We start from the raw sequence: 6,000 nt of genomic DNA on the forward strand, positions 1-6,000 counted from the left end.
GGCGTAATATGTTTTGCAGCCTAAACCTGAAATCTATCCAGGAAAGTTATGTAGTCATTACACATAGACTAATACCTTTAATCAATAAAGGTTGAAGTTAAGCGCCCCTGCTTAAGCATGTAGGATTTGAGCGAGAAAAGAGAGTTATAAAAAAAAGAGAAATTACCAAAAGGTTGAAGAATTTTTGGAGCTATCAAAGTATAAAAATTCAAAGATCAAAATTCTGAAGAAATTCAAAAAAAAGTTGAAGATACCAAAAATCACACAAAAAGGTGGTGAATTCAAAGAAATCAAAGATCAAATATCAAAGAAGTGAAGAATTCCAAGAGCTCCATTGTGGTATCTAAAGTTGTAATTTCTAGATTATGTACGCTTGGGTAGCTTAACCAAAAATACCTTGAGGTTAAGAAAGATTTATGAGGATTGATTCGGAGGGTTGCAGAAATGAGTATCATATAAGCTAAGGGGTGAAGTTTCATACGGAATGTGAGTATTTAGGATTGGGAAGTTATTAGGAGAATTAGACACAAATATGCGAGGTCTTGGTATAATGGATGAGTTCAAAATGGATTGTTTTATGTGATGCTAGTGATGAAGGTTTAAATTAAAAATAATTAGTTTTGCTTGAGGGCAAGCAAAAGATAAGTGTGGGGTATTTTGATATTACCATATTTATACATATTTTTAGGCAATATTTAATTACATTTTGAGTAATATTTTGGTTATTTGCATAGATAAATGATACTTATAAGGCTAAATTATATTTTGCAGCCAAAAGAAGACATTTTGAAGAAAAAGGACTGAAAGCGTTAAAGAATGGAACTTTGGAGGATAAAGGCTTGAAAGATAAAAAATCCGGAAAAATACATATTCACGAAGGGAGTATTATAGGCCCTCGACGTGAGTAAGGACTTCCAGAAGATAGACATCGCGGATCAAGAGTCCTTGTTGAACACGGATAACTACTGAACTCACGACGTGAGACGCATATGCTCACGACGTGAGAGTGGATAATTCAAAAAAATATATAAGTCCTTGATCCCTACGAATTTAAAGAGGTTGGCTGACTTGAGAAGGGTTCCAGGAGTCGAATTTCAGAAGGAAGAAGGCTTGGGAATTGGTTCTAATACCAAGGAAGAAGAAGAAGTTCATAATCTACTCTCTAGTTTGGTACTTTATGATGTTTTCAATTATGACTTGTTTATGTTTATTTGTTAGAATGAGTAGCTAAATCTAGCTGCTTCTGTTAGCTAAATAAAGCTGGAACTCATGGTTTGCTTATAGTAATTTGTACTTTTCTTGTTGGTTAATGTCTTGTGTTTGATTGATTACACCTAGCATGCTTAATTTGATAACTAGATTGCTTCAGATTCTTATTCTGTGTAGTTAGTGATCATTAATTTGCATGAATTTGATTACCTAGTAATTTAGTGAACATTAGATTATTAGAGCTAAGATCGAACCAATCTTAGATAAGCAATTGAATTATTAAATTTAGATGTGCTAGAGAACTCATATTGTAACCATAATTTGTGTTTGTCAACTCAATCTTACATAGCTCCAATTCTATTTAATAATTGATTCTGTGTTAAATTATGTATGATTATACATAGCTCTACATGAACTAATTGAATATTATTAAATTTGGAATTGAATTGCTAATAATGTTTTAATTGGTAACCATAAGAACTGTCATAATTATTATTTAAAACCATTGAGGGAAAGTGGATTCAAACTAACAGAAGTGTTTTTGTTAACTGATTGAATAGTTGTTAAGGAATTAAGTTCATCTAAACTTGCAAAATTAGATAAAAACCATTACTTTGCTATAATATTAGGTTAACTTAATAGTAGTTAGATTAATTAATTAAAACTGTTCCCTGTGTTGGACCCCGACTTACTTAAACTACATTACAATCCGACTAGGTACACTGCCTAGGTGCATATTGGTTAGTTAAGTTAGTTAGGAAAATAAATTTAAAACTGTTAGGTACTTTTGTGCACATCAGGGTTCATAATTCCGTCCAACCCTTCTACAAGAGTGAGAACCAAAAATTATCATTCCCTCTCCTCTCTCTCCTCTTTAGCCTCCAACATGCTAGGGTTTGGGTGTGAGCCATTAGAGGCACGAAACTTTTGGTGCTTGCTTTCTGAAGACAAATAAAGGAAGAATTACTAGTTTATTTGCAATAAGAAACTAATGTATGTATTTTCTAATAACCTTTGTAACATCCGGAACTTGTAAGCTTTCTTCTTAACGCTCTTTGAACAAAATTTTTGCAATAATGGTCCTTTGGTTAGTATTTGGGGCGTACTCTATGAGTACGCTTAACGTACTAGCTGAATCTTGGTCACAGACATCGCCCACGTACGTTGGGCGTACATGGGGTTACGTCAGGCGCACTCATGGCAGGGGCAAACCCTAATTTTTAGGGTTTGCACCCTATTTAAAGACCTTAAGTCCCTCATGATCTTCACCCTCTCAGCAGCCTCCCTTGTCCTTTTAGTGTCAAACTCGAATCCTAACCCTCTTGCATGCATTTTTGAGCTTACCTTGGTGATTTTGGTGATCTTTGTTGGTTTTGAAGAAGAAGGAAGTTTGGGAAGCAGCAAGGGCAAGGAAGGAGATTGTAGATCCAAAAGTTTGGCACCATTCCTAGCTCTTTGAAGGTATACAGTTTGAACCTTGACCATTGCATGTTTAGATTTAGTTTTAGGGTGGAAAATGTCATTTTTTGGTCCCATAGTTTGGATTCTTGGAGTTAAGTAACTTCAATCCATATGAGTTGTCCTTTTGAGCTCTTGGAGGTGTTTTGAGTCATAAAAATTAGATATTAACGGTTAAGCATCAACCATGCAAGTGTTAGGTACCAACCAAGTGTGCTTATGGACTTGATTCATGTTTTGAGCCCCAACCATGCATGCAAAAGTATAAAGTTTGCAAATTTATGGCTTAGGAAGTTTCTAGGGGAATGGATATAAATTTTGGGTGTTAGGTCTTAATGGAATAAGTCATGGAGGTGGTTTGGGTTGGTAGACCAGTACGATGGGCGTACTCCTATGTACGTTGCGCGTACTGGGTCAGCACCTCGATTTCGGGTCAACACCATCGTACGTTGGGCGTACATGCTGAGTACGTCGCGCGTACGCAAGCAGTGGGCAAAAAGGATTTTGGGCTCTCGGCTTTGTTGGGCTTTGGCTTTGTTTTGGTTGGGCCTCAAGCCCACCAGTTGTAACAAGGCATTTTAAGCCTAGGACCATGATTAGATGTCTTTAGGCCATATTGGGCCTTAGAAGCCTTTTTGGTTGGGCTTGGATACTTTTGGGTTGTTATGGATTTGGGCCTTGGAGGGAGGAGGCTCAATAAGGAAAAGGTAAAGGAATCTTTTTGCCTTAAGTCAGGGATTATGGCTTTGGACCTTCGGGTCAGAATGTGACCTAATTTCTAATAAGGATTTTATGTTGTGCGATAGGGAAAGGAGTTTGCGAGTCATCCGCTGAGTATAATTTGACACCCATAGTTTGCGGTGAGTCTTCCTTCGCAGTAGTCGTGGGTCGAAGGCACCACGGCTGGCCCACTAGTTGCGTTATAGCTTGATGATTGTCTTTGTGATAATTGTCGGTCATGTATGTACTTGTATGATGACTCAATGATTACTGTTATGATATTATGTGGTAGTAATAGGGGTGAAATAGACCAGGTATCCGATTGAAATAGACCGAAGAGGTAGGCCAACACCTATATATGCTTGGCAGTATCCAGTTGAGATAGACCGAAGGGGTAGGCTAGCACGCAGATATGATTGGCAGTATTCAGTTGAAATAGACCGAAGGGGGGAGGCCAGCACCTAGATATTCTTGGCATTATGTTGTTCAGTATATTTGTGTAGTATGTTTGATTAGTATGTGGTATGTTGGGGGAACTCACTAAGCTTTGTGCTTACAGTTTTCAGTTTCTGTTTCAGGTACCTCTAGCTCGAAGGGGAAGGACCCGACTTGATTGCACCGCAAATCTCCATGTTTTTCCGCACTTTGTGATTTTGGGATTTGTACTCTGATATTATGATATAGTGTGACTCTTTTGATTACTTTGGTATCAGTTCTAATGAATGAAATGAATTTAAAAACAAAAAAACTTATCTGTATTTTTGGGATGTTACAAGTTGGTATCAGAGCCTTGGTTTGAGGGATTCGGGCATACTACTGGGTGTGCCTAGACTCAAATCGAGGGTTTGGTAGTTTTTTTATAAAAGGAAACATTTAAATCTAAGGATTTTTATAAAAGACAAGGAGTGTGATGCGTGCAATCGGCCGAGCTCAAGTAAGTTTTCCCAAAATACCTATACAAGTTATATGTTTTATGCTATGATATGAATCACATGCTAGATTAGGGGCTAAGGGACTGCTCGTGATTGCATGATAGAATGCTAGGAGAGATGCCTTTATGTGCTTATCTTTATGGGCTTTTAGACCTGCATGCTAGTATCACATCAGTTATTGGTTAGGATGACCTATATAGGGTGTGTTTCGAGTTGGTTTGCCTGATGGTTGAATGATGCATGCTTTGTACTTTAGGAAGTTCTGTTGGTACTAGCTAACTAATGGATGAATGTATTGGGTTACATATTACTGCGAATAGATAATTTTAGGAGGATATGTTTAACTCTACTGCACAGCTCTTGTTTGAGTTTAACCGTTGTAGGGTGGAACCTGTCATTCGAAACACATTCTGACTCGAAGTAATATTATTTAATAAAGAATTAATCAGAAATTGATTGGAAGTAATTGGATTAATTAAAAATGGAAGCACTAAAGGTGACAATGTTCAAAAGTTGAACATTGACCAATTCTAGAACCTCCCTAGGAGGGGGGATGAATTCTAGATAGTATTTAGGGGTTTTCTTGGGAAATAAGGAAGCCAAGGAGTCCTTTGGGAGCAAGGAAAAGGATAAGGCTTATCTAGGGAAACCTGCCTTATCCTATTTCCCTTAGTAACCTATATAAACCCTCCTAAGGGTTCATAATTCCATCCAACCCTTCTACAAGAGTGAGAACCAAAAATTATCATTCCCTCTCCTCTCTCCTCTTTAGCCTCCAACATGCTAGGGTTTGGGTGTGAGCCATTAGAGGCACGAAACTTCTGGTGCTTGCTTTCTGAAGACAAATAAATGAAGGATTACTAGTTTATTTGCAATAATAAACTAATGTATGTATTTTCTAATAACCCTTGTAACATTCGGACCTTGTAAGTTTCCTTCTTCACCCTCTTTGAGAAAAATCTTTGCAATATTCGTCCTTTGGCTAGTACCCGGGGCATACTCTATGAGTACGGTTAACGTAGTAGTTGAATCTTGGCCGCAGACATCGCCCACGTACGTTGGGCGTGCGTGGGGTTATGTTAGGCGTACTCATGGCAGGGTCAAACCCTAATTTTTAGGGTTTGCATCCTATTTAAAGACCTTAAGTCCCTCATGATCTTCACCCTCTCAGCCTTCATTGTCCTTTTTGTGTCAAAATCGAATCCTAACCCTCTTGCATGTATTTTTGAGCTTACCGTGGTGATTTTGGTGATCTTTGTTGGTTTTAAAGAAGAAGGAAGTTTGGGAAGAAGCAAGGGAAAGGAAGGAGATTGTAGATCCAAAAGTTTGGCACCATTCCTAGCTCTTTGAAGGTATACAGTTTCAACCTTGACCATTGCATGCTTAGATTTAGTTTTAGGGTGGAAAATGTCAACTTTTTGTCCCATAGTTTGGATTCTTGGAGTTAAGTAACTTCAATCCATATGAGTTGTCCTTTTGAGCTCTTGGAGGTGTTTTGAGTCATAAAAAAAGGATCTTGACGGTTAAGCATCAACCATGCAAGTGTTAGGTACCAACCAAGTGTACTTATGGACTTGATTCATGTTTTGAGCCCCAACAATGCATTCAAAAGCATAAAGTTTGCAACTTTATGGCTTAGGTCGTTTCTAGGGGATTGGATATAAATTTTGGGTGTTAAGTC

This window comes from Lactuca virosa, chromosome 8 (genome assembly GCF_052849685.1).
Source record: "Lactuca virosa cultivar CGN04683 chromosome 8, Lactuca_virosa_CGN04683_v6, whole genome shotgun sequence".
NCBI lineage: Eukaryota > Viridiplantae > Streptophyta > Magnoliopsida > Asterales > Asteraceae > Lactuca > Lactuca virosa.